General features: G+C 45.7%; 2 pseudogenes; one reads left to right on the top strand and one right to left on the bottom strand.

Annotated features, from left to right (window-relative positions):
• Positions 1 to 2,842: 2,842 nt before the first annotated feature.
• Positions 2,843 to 7,701, top strand: LOC125524223 (BTB/POZ and MATH domain-containing protein 1-like; annotated as a pseudogene).
• Positions 7,702 to 16,003: 8,302 nt separating this feature from the next.
• On the bottom strand, positions 16,004 to 21,090 carry LOC147961273 (uncharacterized; annotated as a pseudogene).

Here is a 21,090-nt window from a genome sequence, read left to right on the forward strand (position 1 = left end):
TTGACTGTATTACTATTACCTACCACTATAGAATTGAGAAAAGCATTTCTACCATGCACGGGATATCCCGTGCATGTGCCTGGACGTTGATTTTGTTGGAGATTCACCTTTATACATGCATACTTTATTATTATTGCTCAATCCATCTATCGTATTCCATCAATGTGGTCATACCAACCAGTCACTCACAATAAAACATGTCAGTTGATGGTTGCATAATGTTTATAATCTTTTTTGGGGCTGTAGTTTCATAATGTTTATCATGATTGCTGACTAAAATATCAAATCTTGTCAAAATATATTGAGAATGTTTTTGTTTCAAAGGCCACGTCACCAGGAACATTATTGAACTTTTCCCATGGAATTAACAAATTTCGATGAAACAAGTTTGAAGCCTGAGATTTAGTTGTCAGCAAATTCAATTTCAAAAAACATATTCAATATTGGTCTTGTTTTCAAGATTTTGCCTAGAAAAACACATTTGTGTAAACAGAAAGTAAAGCTAATTTTTATTTCAAAATATATCAGGCATCTACTCCCTCCGTCCCATAATATAAGAACGTTTTTGACTCTAGTGTAGTGTCAAAAACGTTCTTATATTGTGGGACGGAGGGAGTATTTGTTTGAATGAAACTTAATGACTAGACAATAACACATGTTAGGGGATAGAGAGAACACTATAAATGATATCAATGGCCCCATGGAATAAAAAATAAAAAATGTCCACGCATACACGGGATGTCCCCTGCATGATAGAAATTCCACTCTCCTATAGAATTGTGCAATTGTTCGTGCGTATTATCCTCAAGGTCTGTGGTGGCTCATCTTAAAAAGAAGGTTTGTCAGCAACAGGCACCCAACAAGAAACGAGCACGCCACAACCCGTGAGCTAAAGTAGACGATCAGATGCTTTAGGTTCGGCCTATGTCTCTCTCATATCCTGTCTGTTTCGGTTATTCTTCAGTTCTAGAATCATCTACTTTTAGTGCAAGTCTAAGGTGTGTCCTCTCCTCCTAAAGAGATTCGTATACCTGCTGCATGATATGCATCTTTATATGCTCTGTTTCATTAATGAAATGCTCCAGCGTATTTTAGTTAGTGCATGCATGCATATCACTATTTAAGCTGTCTTTTTCTCCCTCATATGCTGTCTTTTTTTTTTGCATGGACTCATGCTGTCTTTTCTATGCCCTTGGGAGATATTGAACTGCTCTAACGAAAATACAGTACTAGCTAAACTCATTAAGCGTGTATCTTGCTTCTTAATGAACAGAGTCAATCATAGATTTCAGCTTGATTTACTTAATAAGCCTAACGGACGAGCTAACAAGTTTCACGTGCACATATGCACCTTCTTAAGCAATTCTTATCTTATGTGACAATATTTCATGGCACCTCAACTCATCTATCCAATCTAATCGACCCATCCCAGGCCCAACCCATTGTAGGTAGCAAATTAGCACACCTCCTCGTGTAGTCACCATCCTTCATAAAAATTACACCCACATACTCATTTCATAGGCCACATTGCAGTGTACTACTGAGCGCTCGCGAGCACTCACGAGCTTAACGAGCTTTAAATGAACAAAACCGAACAATTTTTTTGCTCATTAAGTTAACGAGCTGAGGCTTAACAAAACAGGCTTAATGCGTCGAACCTTAAAGAGTTGAGCAGCTCGTTAATCCACCCCTACTGCCAGATTGTTCTTTCAGTGTTATGCTGTCCGTTGGATCCTCGGATGGGATTTAGGTTGCTTGAGATGAATCTAAGGTCAGCTGTCAAACTATCATGGTCCATAAATTTCACATACACTCACCATAAACTCCGAACGTAAATATAGCTTTTTCCCTGAGCACTTTGTATGCTCCTTGTCATGAAGCCGAGAGACGTGATTTGTTTCTTCCTATGGATCAAGTTGTTACCGACTTATTGTTGCCTCTGGCCTCTGGATTCTTCTGGGGGACTAACATTTACAGACTTGATTACGAAAAGTCTAACATGGGAATATAGATTGGCATGTGATGGAAGCTTTTAAAAGCGGGATATAGCACTATGATAAAGAAAATGCGGGTGAGCACTATGATAAATTTACATTTATATCTATATATTAATATAAATGGAGCGATTTATTGTCCCTTAAATATTACCATTCAAATATTACTATGCTAACCAAGTTTAGCTTTAAAATCGAATCAACAAAGGTCGTTGGAACGATGCGGTGAATGAGAAATCTGTTGCATCATAGAAACGGTGGTAGTAATAGACAATTATTGTGTTCGTAATTATTATTATTACTACTAATCTATTGTCATGTAATTACCGCTATCTAATTATCTTCGAACACATGTAAATCGCCCCATTACATCAGTAGCCATATGATATGTATTAGCATGAATAATTCCTCTCACATTCATTGTATATGCTCTATTACTAAGAGAGCCAAAGGAGCAGATATCCAACCAATCTCGTCCATCAAACAATGTTATCTACCAATGTCAGCACTAGCCATGCAATTAACTCATAATTACTATACTACCTAACATTACATGGAAGTAATGTCCTATCTAATATAAATGTACTATATTTTTTAAAACTAATTGTCTTTTTGTAAACACTTGCCTTTTGTGTACAGCGAGACCCTCAAATTTCCCGGGCTGGGATGGTGTCATTTTGATCCTCCAACCCTATCCGTTTCTACCCGTTACACCAGACCAAAATAAAAGGCGACGAGCCCCCCCCCCCCCCCCCCCCCCCCCCCCCCCCACAATGTTTCTCCTGTACTCGATGTGTTGAACTCGATCGACCTTTGCGGCGGCCACGCACGTACGTACATTGCCACTGATGGCAGCCGTGCTCGCGAGCGGCATCAATGACGACGCGCAGCCCACGCGGACCGTGTGCCTGGCGCTCAAGATCGACGACACAGAGCGCCACCCGACCGTGGCGAGGGCCCGCGGGGACGGCAACGAGGACTACATCCCGGCGAGAAGCTTCACCGTGCTGGGCTACGAGTGGCAGATCGACTACGACCCGGACGGCCACCATCCCAACCACGTCGAACACTACGTGAAGCTCCGCGTCAGCCTCGCCCGCACTCCCTCCCCGGTCGCCGGTACCATCACGGCGTCCTTCACCTTCTGCCTGGTGGATCCCAGACGGGAGGTCAGGCCGATGCCGGAGGTGGTGGCCGTGTGCCCTAGGTTCAGGCAGGGGGACTCCAAGGAGGTTCTGCTCGTGTCCCGGGCCGTGCTGGAGGCGTCGGGCCACCTCGGCCGCGACGGCAACTGCTTCGTGCAGTGCAAGATGGAGCTCTCCGGCTGCGGAAAGAACCGGCCTCCCTCCCCGCGACCTGGGCCAGGACCTCGGCGACCTCCTGCGGAGCCAGAACGGCGCGGACATCACCTTCATCGTCGGCGCGGACATCATCTTCATCGTCGGGACCTAGGCCAGGACCTGGGCGACCTGCTCAGGAGCCAGAACGGCGCAGACGTTACCTTCATCGTCGGCGCCGCGTCCTTCCGCGCGCACAGGTTGCTGCTGACCGCTCGGTCGCCGGTCTTCGGGGCGGAGCTCGCCGGAAGCTTGACGGACAGGACGCATAGGATCAAAGACATGGACGCGGACACCTTCCGGGCGTTGCTGATTTTCATCTACACGGACACGCTGCCGCCCCAGCTGGAGCACATGGACTGCTGGCTGGGGACCTGGAAGGAGGACCAGGAGGCGGTGTCCATGGCGCGTCGCCTGCTCGACGCCGCCGACCGGTATGGCGTGGAGCGGCTCAAGGTCATCTGCGAGAAGAACGCGTGCGTGAGCGTCGACGTGGGCAGGGTCGCGGCGGACCTTGTCCTTGCGGAGCGGCGCGGGTATAGGAAGCTCAAGGCTAGGTGCATTGAGTTCCTGGTGGCCAGCCCGGCGGACCTGCACGCGGTAGCAGCGGCCGGGGGTTTCAAGCTTCTAGAGGCGAGCTGCCCCTCGGTTTTGACCCAGACTGTCACCGCTGTTCACTACTAGGAAAATGTTTATAGCTAGACATTTAGCAGTAGCGTTGGTTAGAGACTCCACGCTACTGCTATTAGCAGTAGCACCGGACAACACCAGCGCTACAAGCGCACGTTAGCAGTAGCACGGGATTTCCCAGCCAGCGCTACTGTTGATGAGCCACGCTCTCGCCCCTGTTGCAGTTTTAGCTATAGCGCTGGGCCTCCTCCCCGGCGCTGCCGCTAAGCCCACCTCTGCTTCCTTCCGCACCGGCCCGTGCGCCCCTCTCCCCTCTAGCTCACTCACTCACACTCACACGCACACACTCACAGATCGAATCCCTCAATCGTCCCCCGATTCGGCCACCGCTCCTGCGTCCTACTCCGGCCGCCCTCCCCGCGCGGGCCCCTCTTCCCCCATCGGCCGCCCTTCCCCGCGCCGGCCCTCCTCCACCGGGAGGTACTCCTCCCTCCCTAGTTATAGTTTTTAGAGAGTAATTATTTTGAATCCTATATAGTTGAAAAAATGTAGGTTCTTAGAATAATGTAGGTTATGATCGAACCCTAGCTAGGACAGATTAGGTATGAACCCTAGGTTTTTAAATTTAGCTAGGTTTTAAAGTTAGGACAAAAATTTAGCTAAGTTTTTAATTAGGTGTAGTTAATAGAATTTAGGTGTTTTAAGTGTATTTAAAAGAGTTTTAGGTGTTTTAGTTGTTTTAGGTGTAGTTAACAGAATTTTAGGTGTTTTAGTTGTTTTAGGTGTAGTTAGCATAATTCTAGGTATTTTTTTAGTTAAAGCAATTGTTGTTATTTTTTTTAGTTAAAGCAATTTTTCCTGTTATATGCAATTTTGTAGTGGACATGTAATATTTTTCCGAGTGGCCTATGTTTTGCCAGAAATGACGATTCGTTTACGTTCTGGCAAATTTCAGGCGCTTGATATGTCCTGCTTTTAGAAAAGGTCATGCCGAATTTTGCTAAGTGTTTATTAATTTTATTTTCATAATTAAGCATTTTGTTCTCGACGTCGACGATGCCTATCCCGCATCCTCGTCGTCGACTCGGCGGAGGACTCCTGCTTGAGCCGAGGGGCCATGTCCGGGACTGGGCTCCGCCGGGCTGGTATTGGGTTGTGCTACCTTCTGGTGAGCGCAGCTTAGTGAGGAGCCAACCCGCCGTCGACCCGAAACTTCTTTCGTGGCGGTCACGTGGGCCTGCATCGGTGCAGAGGCTTGAGTCCCCCGCGCAGGTGGTACAGCACCGTGTCACGGAGGAGAACACGCATGTCCAGCGCTACATGGTTGTGTTGGCGAACGGCAGGTTCTCCAATACCTGGCAGATTCTTTGGGGATCTCACCGGAGCTATGATCCTGTGATGGTTCCTTCTCTTTAGGTGTCCACCGCGGCCCACTGAACGTAGAGGAGCTACTATTCAAGATGTATTAATGATATTATATGATGATCTTTGCTACAAACTACTATATATGTACTCGATGATGGATTATTAATTACCTATTAGTTATTTGCTTATTGAACGCAAAAGATAAGCATGGTTTGTGCTACAAACTACAATATATGTATTTGATGATGGATTATATGATGATTTTTGCTACAAACTAGGTTCGATGATGATCTTTGCTACAAACTACTACAAACTACAAATTTTAGGTGTTCTAGTTGTTATATGATGATCTTTGCTACAAACAACTATATATGTATTCGATGATGGATTATTAATTACCTATTAGTAAATGTCTGACGACGAAAGGGAATTCGCTATGTGCGAGTACTGCGAAGATGAGCGTGGTCTGTGCGACAGGCCTCACCTGGTAGAAGGTCGGCTCTTGAGCATCAAGCTCCAAGAGACATTCGATGTTGAAACGGTACGCAACGATGACAAGTGTTTTTTGTTATTTTTGCACGACTTCTCTGCTTCTTCAATGTGCAATTTCCGTCTTTTACAATTCGACTAGCTTATCCCATGTCATGCAAGGCGCTATATCTTGGAGAAGATGGGTTTGAAGATCATGAAAGCATGGAGAAGATAATTCAACTAAGGACTCATCATGGTTATGATTTTGCTGTAAATCTATACAATTCTGTGAACTCATCCAATTTTGGTTGCCTGAATTGGGAAGCCCTTTGCAAGGCATATGATTTTCATGAGGGTATGCTTCTCACCTTCGATCTTGGTGATCCTGACATCGACGAAAAGAATATGACCATTTTGGTCCTTTTTGACACGCTTCCAGTTCTACCGCTGTGTGAGTTTCTTAAACATATTTATTAAGTAATTTATATTGTTTATTTCAAAATATTTGACAGCTTATTTTTATTCTTCAAAAAATGTACGGAAAATGGTAGACAGAACCTACTACTACAATGATGAAGCACAATTAACTAATAAGGAGAAAGATGGTCTTATCGCATTTTTGACTGATCTTGAGAATTACAATAGCTATTATCAAACTCCTCCACATTATGGTCAATACGTGCCACTAGTGCACACATTGAACTACGGTAACATCAATGGGGATAGCATGGTAAGATTTTCTACTATTACGACATCCGTGCATCTTTTGCATAAATTCTTCTAAAAATAAACTACATTGCTAACTACAAAGTTATTACTATATTTTTGAACAAAAAATCCTGATGGATTGTGTGCCTCATCTGATGTTGCCGAGAGGTCGCGTTGATGTTATGAGCTTACGGCCACCACGGCCAGGTCAGCCGCAATATCCACATCACTCATATCCATACCGGATTTCTAAAAGCGAGGAAGCCATGATAATAAATGATTTCAAAAAATGTTTCGACCATCGTAGAGAGCTACTTGGAATCAACATTGTGCGTAGGCCAAGACTTGGAGACAGGATGATCTCCGTTCTTTATTATGGAGAGTCAATTTTCTTTAATGAAGAGTCAATGTCTATCTTGTTTTATGATATTTTACCTAAGAGAGGGTAGAGTACGTCCTATGAGAGGAGTAGGTCATAGCTAGAATGTGTTATTATGTGCTACAATGTGTTAGAGTTGATAATGAGAAGGAGGAGTTGTGATTATGACTAGTGACCAACTTGTTATATGATGTCTCATTGACGAACATTGTTTGGTGGTGATGACAAGTGGTAATGAATATGCTATTTAAACAGACTAGTTCATGATGAGTTGTTATTGTATAAAAGATATATCTGTTTAAACATATACAGCGCCAAAATGCGAAAAAAAACATAAATTTTAGCAGTGATGCGGGCCAAAATATTACCAGCAGCGCTCATTTACCAGTAGCGCTTTTCAATGCCGCGCTACTAGTATCTGAACTTACCAGTACCGCTGGCCTAAACAAGCGCTACTGCTAAAAAATAGCTGTAGCGCCGTAGCAGTAGCGCTGGCGCCCGGGCTACTGGTAGCTCAAAAACCAGCGCTATTGGTAAGGTTTTCTCTAGTAGTGGTCGCAGCTAGGAGCTGCCAGCTGCTAGGGCTTGGGAGGAGGTAAACGATATTCAACATTATGAGGTGCAAATTGTTCAAGAACGTTAGGGATCTGGTTTTCTATGTTGTGTAATGAGAGGATTCATTTCACTGTCCTAGCTGCTAAAGTGCTACTGATGGAAGAATAGGTGCTAAACCGCTAGCTAAGCTTTGAATATCTAAACAGTACTGTATTTTTCATTTAATTTGAGTTGCTACAATAAATTGTTGTAATTAACTTGTTTATATACTTCTATATATTTATACCTATTAATAAAGAAAGACATGGTATGTCTAGACGTGTCCTAGTTATTGCACATATCTAACTGACTTAAACAAGCATAAAAAGGAAAAAAAATAAGGAAAAACGAAATATCCTTACGAATCTTCATGTAAGATCAATGACATATATAGGACTTAGATGTGTAATTCTAATGCCACATCTAGATGTGCTTTATACTATCCACAGTAGGAGTAATATAGATAGTAACATCATACATATCTAAATAAAATAGATGATGTGGCAAGCAATAAATGAAAAAAAGAGGCATGTGGTAACATAGCTAGTTACTTCTAGTATGAGTAACATCACACATATCAAGACAAGATTACCACACATATGTTACTCCTCACTATAGAGGCACTCCCTCCGTTTCAAATTACTCGTCGTGATTTTAGTTTAAATTTGAATTAAAACCACGACGAGTAATTTGAAATGGAGGGAGTAGTAACATGTGCATGTTACTACTCTATGTTACTACCTATTATGGCTAGTCTTAGCAAAACTGAGGAAGAATATATTTTTGGTTTGATTCGATTCGTTACGTTGCTTCAGTTTTTTTTTTCATCCATGAGACGTGAACTCAGTGTAGCCGCTTCCTTTTGTTTCATTCATGAGACACTGACTCTGAGTTTTAGTCAAACTCCTTGTCACTCGCATCCTTCCCAAGGTGCTCCAGTAAACATCGGTTCGGTGGAGAGAGGGGTGGATCCGGTGGAGGCGTAGGAGCAGCACACGAGGAGGCTCTCCGCCTACGAACACGGTTTTTCGTACGCATGTAGACCTCCCCCGACCCCCATATGTGCCGCAACATTGCAGGAAGCAGGATTGGATCCGTATTGAAGCCTGCCACAACCCCCGGATTGGATCTCATGGCTGCTCGCGATACACATGCAACTTACGCTAGCGAGGTGAAGTAGAGAGTTGTCAATAGAGGTCGTTGACGACGGATCGAGGGCGCCCGCGGCGAATCAGGTAGCTAGCCCTATAGTCTCCCACCTCTCCCTGTCGCATGGATATAGTTGTGGCGGCTGTGCTGATTTACACGCATGGCGTGCGACATCTCTGTCGGCTGAACTCAATTTTCTTACTCGGCTCTACCAGTACTTACACAATCGAATTGCCCTATTGTAAGGCCTCATTTGGTTTGAAGAATTTTCGTAGGAAAAACATAAGAATAAGGATTCCAGAGGAAAATTTCCTATGTATGCATTCGGTTTGTAGGAAATACGTGCAGGAATTTCGTAGGAACACTACTCATTTTCCGTGTTTTTGGAGGAAACTACACATCCACTCAAAGCTCATTTTACGCGTAGGAACGAGGCACGTCAATTCCTTACAATGGCAAGTGTCATCCTATCATATTCCTATACTACTCCTAATTCCTACGTTTTGATTTCCTCCAAACCGAATGAGCCCTAAGATATTGACCTTTTGTTTGCATGCACTCAAATTAGGGTCTAAAACATGTACACTAGTGCAGAACCGGGCAATAGCACCGGTTCGTAAGGCCCTTTAGTGCCGGTTTAGGTTTCGGCACTAAAGCCCCCCCCCTTTAGTACCGGTTCAGAACGAACCGGTGCTAAAGGGCAACCACGTGGCACGAGCCAGCTCCGGGGGCCTGGAGCCCTTTAGTACCGGTTGGTAACACCAACCGGTACTAAAATGTTTGGGGGGTTTTTGGTTTTATGATTTCTTTTTTATTTAATTTTGTGTTTTCCATTTTAATTCTTTTTCGTTTGCTTGTATTTTACGGTACTACACATTGTACACGTTATGCATATATATATATATCATCAATGTCTCACAAACCATATTAATTCACACATACACACATGTATAGCTATATACAATTTCTCCTACATATGCATGTTGCCTTCGGAGCCAGTGGCATTAGCCTAATTGATGCCTTCGAAGCACGATGACAATTGGAAGTGGTTCATGGGGGCGGTAGCGGGTAATAGTATTCTCCCTTCGGATTTATGACCTGGTCGAGCAAAAATCCCGCTATTTCCTCTTGAAGTGCTTCTACGCGCTCCGTTTCTAGGAGCTTGTCCCACACCTCTTTGAACTGTTAAGAAGGAGATCAATATGCATGTGTATTAGTTGTGTGACTAGATATCGATAATGGTGTAAAAATTGTGAATAGTGTTCTGACAAGCGTACCCATTCCTGTCTTTGAGATCTGCTCCTTTCGGACGCCATCATGCGAATGTTCTCGCAAACGCAGAATGCACACAGATCAGTCCCATGTGCCTGCTTCAGGGTCTTTATTACGAAAATGGAATTTAATTTGATCAGATAATAATTAATCAAGCATGATAATTAAAGAGATGGAAGCTAGTTAGCTAGCTAGCTAGTACTACTTAATTACTTACCTTGGGTCGAAACCATTTCAGCTGTGGTTTCCATTCGCCTTCCGTGACGCTGATGAACCTTGCCCAAGCCCTGCCCGCCGACAAAGAAAATGAATAAAGGGGTTATTAAATAGTTCATATCATGAAATGACGAACTAAATAGGCCGAGATATATAGTTAATAATGATTGAAATTACCTGTTGACTATCCCAAACAAGATGTTATAGTCACTATTTGCTTTGAGTAGCGAGTCCAGTATTTCAACTGTTTCGGCGTCAACTTTAATGATACACAAGATCCAGTGAAATCTGCATGCACACACGTTTGCATGTCTTAATTAAGCGGGCATATGTAAGCAAAAACATGTAGCTAGCTAGTAGGCAAAAACAGAGAATTTGTAGTATAAGAAAGTGTGACTCACTGGAAGTTGTAAGCAAGTAGTATATCTTCATTGTATTTGAGGCGCTTCAAGAACTCTAGCATGCTGTCCTCTACCTTTTTTTCATGATGCTTGTTTATTTTCCATGTGTATTCATTAACGGTGTTTGGGTCAATGAACCCAATGCCATAGCGTCCACCTTTTCTCATTTCATACATCTTCATCCTGCATAATACCACAGAAAAGAATATAGTGAGGATAATTACAGGTAATGATTGATCAAAAGGATCACTACAGCTAGCTTGAGACTTAAATTACAGAAAGAAATCACTTACAGACAATAGCAACTGACGATAGATTTGTCGAGTGCGTCTTGATTGTATAACTGAAACAGTTCAGAATACTCAACGGCCACAGCTTTCTCATGGTAGTAATCATCCTTCTTGACATACACCATGAGGGACTCTCGATTGGATCTCTTGGTAATGTCCATGTACCATTGATGCAATTCATACATTCTCGTTGGGAGCTTGTTGACATCTTCTGGCTCGACCAAAGGTTGGCCCCGGACATATTTCCGTTTTATTTCCTCCTCTGTAATCCCAGGCATGTCCTCGATCTCGAGGAGTTGTCCAACAGTGATCTTGAGTTCTTCAGCCTGCATTATATGCTCCTGGGTTATTACCACATCGTCCACCTCGGGAACGTAAACTGTTTGGCCACAATAATATTGGGCGCGCGTACTGTCACGTGTTGTTGGTGGCACAACAAGCGGGGGGATCGATTGCGCCGCCTGTTTTCCCAGCTGGGCAACGGTTTTCCCGCATTTTTGGACAGCTGCTTGTTGTTTGCTCGAGCTCGAGCTCGCCTCCTTCTGTAGACGTCGTCGATGTAACTTCCTGATGTGTCGCTCATAGTCTGTGTCAACAGGCTTAGGAGCTGGTGGTTGAGCCATACGAATGAAGTGGTTAACTACTTCCACAGGCACTTTCTCCCTTGGCGGCGGTGGCGGTTTCGGTCCAAAATGGGCGTCGAGTTCTGCCTGCACTATGGCATTGGTTTGCTCCTCGGTCCTGTTGTAAGCCCTCACAGGAAGAGGAGTAGTGAGGTTTGGACCATATTTATATCGCTTGCCTCCGCCTGTACTTCCTGTACTATGACCTCGACTCGTACCGCTACGCACCATAGCTGCGGGGTGTCTCTTCTGCGATTGCTGAGGCGGCGGAGACGGTTGACGGGGCTGAGTTGGACGAGGAGGAGTGGCCTGAAGCTGTGCCGGACTTGCAGTGGCCTGAGGTTGTGCCGGACTTGTAGGAGGAGTGGACGTCTGACGCTGTGTCGGACTTGGAGGAGGAGTGGCCTGACACTTTGTCGGACTTGGAGGAGGAGGAGTGGCCTCACGCGTTGGTGGACTTGGAGGAGCGGGAGTCTGCTGACTCGGTGGCGGACTTCGAAAGATGATGCAATCCTTTCTCCATAGGATGACACGATGTATGGCCTCTCCCAATGTGTGCTCGTCGTCACCTCCAAGAATGTCAAGCTGTAGCTCCGAATATGGGTCCACCACCTCATCAACCAAGACACGAGCATAGCCCGTTGGAATCGGGTTGCAATGGAAGGTTGCCTCGGGGGAATTTGAAAAAGCAACGGCGTCCGCCACCTTCATGGATATGTTCTTCATTTTGAAGTGTAGCTCGCAGTTAGTGTTCTCCGTGATGTCATCCACGGGGTATCTATCCAGCACTACTGCGTCGCCCGGGGCGGAACCCACGCTGCTTCTCGGCATGGATGGGGCGGTGGATCCAATGCTGGATCATCCGCTAGCTGCTGCAGCTACTGAGACCCCCTTTGCTGGCTAAGTGAGTCGATCTGCTCCTACTACCGCTGGAATTTAGCTGCCAATTCCGCTTGACTTGCTTCTAGGCCTTGAAGGTGTTCATAGTCCCGCTTCCTCTGCTCCTCCTCCATCTTCCTCTTCTTCTCCTCCGCAATCTTCTTTCTCGCACGGGTTCTGTAGTCGGCGTTCCAGTCCGAAAACCCCTCATACCACGGAATAGCGCCCTTGCCTCGTGTTCTTCCCGGGTGTTCAGGATTTCCCAGGGCACGCGTAAGCTCGTCGTTCTCTCTGTTGGGCTGGAACACCCCCGATCGAGCCTCTTCTATTGCAACAAGTAGCGCATCGTCGGCTCCGTTCAGACATGCCTTCGTCGAAACATTGCCTGTCTTCGGGTCCAACTCCCCCCCATGCACATAGAACCAAGTCCTGCACCTGGGGGGCCAGCTCTTAGTAACCGGAGTGACACTTGCATCCTCCATCTCTTTCTCAGACTTATCCCACTTAGGCATTGCCACCGCGTAGCCACCTGGCCCCAGCTTATGGAACTTATCCTTTTTTTGGCATTCTTCTTGTTTATTCTCGACCGTTCCTTAGCTAATTCTGAATCCTTGAATTTCACGAAATTGTCCCAACGAGCACTTTGATTCTCTAGTATCCCCTCGAATACTGGAGTCTTCCTTCCTCCCTTGACGTACTTCTCCCACGTCGTTCTCTTGTGGTTCTTGAATGCAACCGACATCTTCCTAAAAGCAGCGTCCTTGACTTTCCGCACATCTGCTTCTGTGAAATTATCTGGTAGGGTGAAATGTTCCATGAGAGTATCCCAAAGCAGTTTTTTTTATTCTCATCGACAAAAGTAACATTTGGACGTGGCTTTGCTGGCTTTCTCCATTCTTGAAGAGAGATCGGGAGTTGGTCCTTCACAAGAACTCCGCACTGACGAACGAACTTGTCCGCAATCTTCTTAGGCGCTAATGGTTCGCCATTAGGTTTGAATGCCTCGATATTGTACTTTACGCCCTCCTTCAACTTTTTGTTCGGGCCTCGTTTCGTCCTTTTGCCTGAAGATTTGCTCGATCCGGATGGCTGAAAGAAGAAAGATCGATTCGTTAATATATCTTCAACTCATTTAAAACATGCGATGATCACCAGCTTCCTGCTTATATAAATATATATACCTCGCCGGTGTTTGTTGTTTCAGGATCAACATGTTCTTCGTCATAGTTCATGACTTCATCTTCTCGGTCGTCGCGATCGAATATCATATCACCCTCTCCGGTGTTGTTTAGAAATTCGGAGCCGTCAAAATCTTCTTCATTCTGATCATCATCTGGCCCGCGTATGATATCGAACATGGTCTGTTCTCTCTCTGTCGGTATTGTCCGCCATAGCTTTTATTTAACTATGCCAAAAGAAATATAAAACAATTTAGTATAATCTCGAATAATAGATATAATCTCGAATACATCATCTCGAATAATAGATATAATCTCGAATACATCGTCTCGAATAATAGATTTAATCTCGAATACGTCGTCTCGAATAATAGATATAATCTCGAATACATCGTCTCAAATAATATATATAATCTCGAATAAATCATCTCGAATATTATATATCGAATACATCACTAGCTAGCTAGCTAGCTAATAAAGATCGAATACTAGAGAGTAATCTAGGCGGTGGACAACCAAAGTGAAGGAACCATCAGTGGATCATAGCTCGGGTGATCTCCCCAAAGAACCTGCCAGGTATTGGAGAACCTGACGTCCATAGCAGCCATGTAGCGATGGACGTGCTCGTCCTCCTCCCTGACACGGCGACGTACCACCTCCGGCGGGGCCGGCTCCCTCCGCACCGAAAGTGGCCCACGCGAATGCCACCAAAGGAGATGCGGGTCAACGACGGGACCCGGGGCCGGGTTCCTCACCAAGCGTCGCGCCCCTGAAGGTAGCACCTCCCAGTGCCAGCCCGGCGGAGCCCAGTCCCGGACATGGGTCCTCTGAAGTAGGACGTCGTCGCGAACGGGTCGACGGCGAGGATGCGTGCCGGGCATCGTCGACAACAAATACTATATGCAAATGTAACACTAATTATGCTATCATTGCATATGTCAAAATTCTATATGCTATTTCATACTAATTAAGCATCTAACACTAAAAACAGAAAAAACAACTTCTATACATCCATTAAAAACAGAAAAACAACATTATATAAAAAATTCCATACTAATTAAACACTAATTATATCCATCTAACATGCATTCATACATATATACTAGTGAAAAAATAATAATCTAAAAAATCTAAACTAATTAAACATACAAAATACGTATATACTAATTAACTTAAGGAAATGTGCGTGTGTGTATGTTCATCATGCTTGTGTGTGTGTATGGGCTCGGGGAGGGGCGGCGCCCATGGTGGCCACCGGGGGCGAGGGAAGAGGGGTTAGAGGGGGAGAGCTCACAGCGGGGCGACGGCGACGGCGAGGCGACGGCCCGGGGCGGCGACGGGCCGGGGCGTGACGGGGCGGCGACGCGGGGACGGCGCGACGGGGACGGGCCCGGGGCGGCGACGGAGACGAGGGCGGCGACGGTGATGGGGGCGACGACGGGGACAGGGGCGGCGACGGGGATGAGGGCGGCGATGAGGATGGGGGCGGCGACGGCAACGGCGCGCGACGGGGGCGGCATAGGACGGGGGCGGCGACGGCGTCGATCGATCGGGAAGAAATAGAGGGAGAATGAAATTTTTCGAAGTGATGTATATATATAAGGCACCTTTAGTACCGGTTGGAGCCACCAACCGGTACTAAAGGCCTATTTTGGCCAGGCCAAGCGGCGGGAAGCACCCCCCTTTAGTACCGGTTCGTGGAACCAACCGGTACTAAAGCCCCCCCCCCCTTTAGTACTGGTTGGTGCCACGACCCGTTACTAAAGGGTGTGCGCTGCCAGGCGAGGGGCACAAAAGTTTAGTCCCACCTCGCTAGCCGAGGGGCACTCGCACCTGCTTATAAACCACGCCGTCGCTGCTGTCTCGAGCTCCTCTCTTAAGCAGGCCTTCTGGGCCTACCTCTTCTACGATGCCCTGTTGGGCCTACTGGGCTAGCGGGCCTGCATCCTGGCCCAACTTAAATTTGGGTTTCTAGTCGTATGCAGGCCGCTGTGGCCCAGTAGGTGGGCTTTTTTTTCTTATTTTTTTTGCTTTATTTATTTTTGTGAATAACTTAACTTTGAAAATAGATTTTTCAGTGATTCTTTTTTCTGATGTTTAATATTAGTGTGTTTTATCATTATATTCAATTTGGTAATGCTTAGGTTATTTAAAAAATGAAATGCCTTTGTAACGGATGAGTTTTCGTCCGAAACCCTGATACTTCGAAACAGATTGTCCATTTTGTACACGAAGTGCATCTAGTTTTTGCGGTAACCCTCTCTACTTTTTTGCACATGATATGTGGGTGAAATTATGATACCATGCCAAATTTCATTCTTTTCTGAGTTCATTTGAAATGCTTTTCAATTTCAGGGTCATTTAGCTGAAAAAATCAGTAAATGCATGAAAGAATTTGCTTGCACATAAAATTTCTTCGCGTTTCAAATGCCAAAACACATAACTAGCTACCCTAACTATTACAGAGATTCCCTCCTGGGTGTGAAACACAGAAGAAAGTGATGATAGTTAAGCCGATCACATCCCAGATCTTTGGGTGTGAAACTTTTTCTTCGCGTGTGTCCTTTTGCGTCGTAGCCATGGAAAATCTTCATCATTTAACGGGATGCTAGGGTCAACATTCACTGTGAATGGAGCAATTTCATCAAACTTTTCATAATCTTCTGACTTGTCTGTCTTGTCATCCACTCCCACGATGTTTCTCTTCCCAGAAAGAACTATGTGCCGCTTTGGCTCATCGTACGATGCATTTGCTTCCTTATCTTTTCTTTTTCTTGGCTTGGTAGACATGTCCTTCACATAGAAAACCTGTGCCACATCATTGGCTAGGACGAATGGTTCGTCTGCATACGCAAGATTGTTGAGATCCACTGTTGTCATTCCGTACTGCGGGTCTTCCGTTACCCCGCCTCGTGTCATATTGACCCATTTGCACCGAAACAAAGGGACCTTCAAACCACGTCGATAGTCAAGTTCCCATATGTCCTGTATATAACCATAATATGTTTCCTTTCCCGTCTTGGTTTCTGCATCAAAGCGGACACCACTGTTTTGGTTGGTGCTCTTCTTATCTTGGGCGATCGTGTAAAATGTATTACCATTTATCTCGTACCCTTTGAAAGTCATTATATTTGAAGATTGTAACTGGGACAGCAAGTACAGGTCATTTTCAATAGAGGTGTCATGCATGGTACGTGCTTGCAACCAGCTGGCGAAACTCCTGGTTTGTTCACGTGTAATCCAGTCATCAGACCGCTCCGGGTGTTTGGAGCGTAGCAAATTCTTGTGTTCATCCATATACGGAGCCACCAAGGCGGAATTCTGTAGAACTGTGTAGTGTGCTTCAGTGAGAGAATGTCCGTCCATACATATTATTTGTTTCCCTCCTAGCGTGCCTTTTCCATCCAGTCTGCCCTTATGCCGCGATTCAGTAACACCAATCGGCTTAAGGTCAGGAATAAAGTCAATACAAAACTCAATGACCTCCTCATTTTGACGGCCCTTGGAGATGCTTCCTTCTGGCCTAGCACGGTTATGAACATATTTCTTTAAGACTCCCATGAACCTCTCAAAGGGGAACATATTGTGTAGAAATATAGGACCCAAAACGTTAATCTCTTCGCATAGGTGAACTAGGACATGCGTCATGATGTTGAAGAAGGATGGTGAGAACACCAACTCGAAACTGACAAGACATTGCACCAAATCATTCTCTAACCTTGGTATGATTTCTGGATCGATTACCTTCTGAGAGATTACATTGAGAAATGCACATAGCTTCACAATGGCTAATCGAACGTTTTCCGGTAGAAGCCCCCTCAATGCAACCGGAAGCAGTTGCGTCATAATCACGTGGCAGTCATGAGACTTTAGGTTCTGGAACTTTTTCTCTGCCATGTTTATTATTCCCTTTATATTCGACTAGAAGCCAGACGGTACCTTAATACTGAGCAGGCATTCAAAGAAGATTTCCTTCTCTTCTTTGGTAAGAGCGTAGCTTGCATGACCCTGATGTATGCCGTCTTTTCCGTGCATACGTTGCTGGTCCTTCCGTGCCTCAGGTGTATCTTTTGTCTTCCCATACACGCCCAAGAAGCCAAGCAGGGTCACACAAAGATTCTTCGTCACGTGCATCACGTCGATTGCGGAGCGGACCTCGAGGTCTTTCCAATAGGGCAGGTCCCAAAATATAGATTTCTTCTTCCACATGGGTGCGCGTCCGTCAGTGTCATTCGGAACAGGTTGTCCACCAGGACCCTTTCTAAAGACCACCTTCAAATCCTTGACCATATCATGTACATCAGCACCAGTACGGTGGTGAGGCTTTGTCCGGTGATCCGCCTCACCTTTGAAATGCTTGCCTTTCTTTCTTACGGGATGCCTGCTCGGAAGAAATTGACGATGTCCCAGGTACACATTCTTATTAGCCAAATATATACTGTCGGTATCGTCCAAACAGTGCGTGCATGCGCGGTATCCCTTGTTTGTCTGTCCTGAAAGGTTACTGAGAGCAGGCCAATCATTGATGGTCACGAACAGCAACGCCTTTAGGTCAAATTCTTCCCCCATGTGCTCATCCCACGCACGTACACCTGTTCCATTCCACAGTTGTAAGAGTTCTTCAACTAATGGCCTTAGGTACACATCAATGTCGTTGCCGGGTTGCTTAGGGCCTTGGATGAGCACTGGCATCATAATGAACTTCCGCTTCATGCACAACCAAGGAGGAAGGTTATACAAACATAGAGTCACAGGCCAGGTGCTATGGTTGCTGCTCTGCTCCCCAAAAGGATTAATGCCATCTGCGCTTAGACCAAACCATACGCTCCTTGCGTCATCTGCAAACTCCTTCCCGTACTTTCTTTCGATTTTTCTCCACTGCAACCCGTCAGCGGGTACTCTCAACTTTCCGTCTTTCTTACGGTCTTCTCTGTGCCATCGCATCGCCTTGGCATGCTCTTTATTTTGGAACAAACGTTTCAACCGGGGTATTATAGGAGCATACTGTTGGGGAACGTAGTAATTTCAAAAAACTTCCTACACACACGCAAGATCATGGTGATGCATAACAACGAGAGGGGGAGTATGATCTACATACCTAGTAGATCGACAACGGAAGCGTTTGGTTGATGTAGTCGTACGTCTCCACGATCCGACCGATCAAGCACCGAAACTACGGCACCTCCGAGTTCTAGCACACGTACAGCTCGATGACGATCCCCGGACTCCGATCCAGCAAAGTGTCGGGGAAGAGTTCCGTCAGCACGACGGCGTGGTGACGATCTTGACGTACTACTGCTGCAGGGCTTCGCCTAAGCACCGCTACAATATTATCGAGGACTATGGTGGCTGGGGGCGCCGCACACGGCTAAGGAATAGATCACGTGGATCAACTTGTGTGTCTCTAGGGTGCCTCTGCCTCAGTATATAAAGGACCAAAGGGGGGAGGCCGGCCGGCCACATAGGGCGCGCCAGGAGAGTCCTACTCCCTCTGGGAGTAGGATCCCCCCCCCCCCAATCCTAGTTGGAATAGGACTCGCGGAGGGGGGAAAAGAGAGAGAGGGGCCAGCCCCCTCTCCTTGTCCAATTCGGACCAAGGGAGGGGAGGGGCGCGCGGCCCACTATGGGCTGCCTCTTCTCTTTTCCACCAAGGCCCATTAAGGCCCATCTAGCTCCCCGGGGGGTTCCGGTAACCTCCCGGTACTCCGGTAAAATCCCGATTTCACCCGGAACATTTCCGATATCCAAACATAGGCTTCCAATATATCAATCTTTATGTATCGACCATTTTGAGACTCCTCGTCATGTCCGTGATCACATCCGGGACTCCGAACAACCTTCGGTACATCAAAATGCATAAACTCATAATATAACTGTCATCGTAACCTTAAGCGTGCGGACCCTACGGGTTCGAGAACAATGTAGACATGACCGAGACATGTCTCCGGTCAATAACCAACAGCGGGACCTGGATGCCCATATTGGCTCCTACATATTCTACGAAGATCTTTATCGGTCAGACCGCATAACAACATACGTTGTTCCCTTTGTCATCGGTATGTTACTTGCCCGAGATTCGATCGTCGGTATTCCAAATACCTAGTTCAATCTCGTTACTGGCAAGTCTCTTTACTTGTTCTGTAATACATCATCCCGCAACTAACTCATTAGTTGCAATGCTTGCAAGGCTTAAGTGATGTGCATTACCGAGAGGGCCCAGAGATACCTCTCCGACAATCGGAGTGACAAATCCTAATCTCGAAATACGCCAACCCAACATTTACCTTTGGAGACACCTGTAGAGCTCCTTTATAATCACCCAGTTATGTTGTGACGTTTGGTAGCACACAAAGTGTTCCTCCGGCAAACGGGAGTTGCATAATCTCATAGTTATAGGAACATGTATAAGTCATGAAGAAAGCAATAGCAACATACTAAACGATCGGGTGCTAAGCTAATGGAATGGGTCATGTAGATCAGATCATTCACTTAATGATGTGATCCCGTTAATCAAATAACAACCACTTGTTCATGGTTAGGAAACATAACCATCTTTGATTAACGAGCTAGTCAAGTAGAGGCATACTAGTGACACTTTGTTTATCTATGTATTCACACATGTATTATGTTTCCGGTTAATACAATTCTAGCATGAATAATAAACATTTATCATGAAATAAGGAAATAAATAATAACTTTATTATTGCCTCTAGGGCATATTTCCTTCACAAACCACATCACCTTGGCAGGAATCTTCTTCCTAGGGCGCCGGCCCTCGACATCACCAGGGTCATCGCGGCTGATCTTATAGCGCAATGCACCACATACCGGGCAAGCGTTCAAATCCTCGTACTCACTGCGGTAGAGGATGCAATCATTAGGGCATGCATGTATCTTCTGCACCTCTAACCCTAGAGGGCAGACAACCTTCTTTGCTTCGTACGTACTCTCGGGCAATTTGTTGTCCTTTGGAAGCATATCCTTTATCATTACCAGCAACTTTCCAAATCCCTTGTCAGATACACCATTCTCTGCCTTCCATTGCAGCAATTCCAGTGTGGTGCCCAGCTTTTTCTTGTCACCTACGCAATTCGGGTACAACAATTTTTTGTGATCCTCTAACATGCGCTGCAACTTCTTCTTCTCCAAATCACTTGCGCAGTTTCTCTTTGCATCGGCAATGGCCCGACCTGGATCATCAATGGGCTCATCTGATGCCTCTTCTTCAGCTTCTTCCCGCATTGCCGGCTCAGCTTCTTCCCGCATTACCGGCTCAGCTTCTTCCCCCATTGTTGTATCATCGTATTCAGGGAACCCATGGCTAGGATAGCTGTCTCGTCCTCTTCTTCTTCATTGTCTTCCATCATAACCCCTCTTTCTCCGTGCTTGGTCCAAACATTATAATGGGGCATGAAACCGGACTTAAACAGGTGGACGTGAATGGTTCTTGACGTAGAGTAATTGTGACCATTCTTACAGCGAGCACATGGACAAGGCATAAAACCATCCGCCCGCTTGTTTGCCTCAGCCGCAAGCAGAAAAGTATGCACGCCCTCAACGAACTGGGGAGAGGATCGGTCATCGTACATCCATTGCCGGCTCAT

Source organism: Triticum urartu, chromosome 7A (genome assembly GCF_056163025.1).
Source record: "Triticum urartu cultivar PI428250 chromosome 7A, HENAU_Tu73, whole genome shotgun sequence".
Lineage (NCBI taxonomy): Eukaryota > Viridiplantae > Streptophyta > Magnoliopsida > Poales > Poaceae > Triticum > Triticum urartu.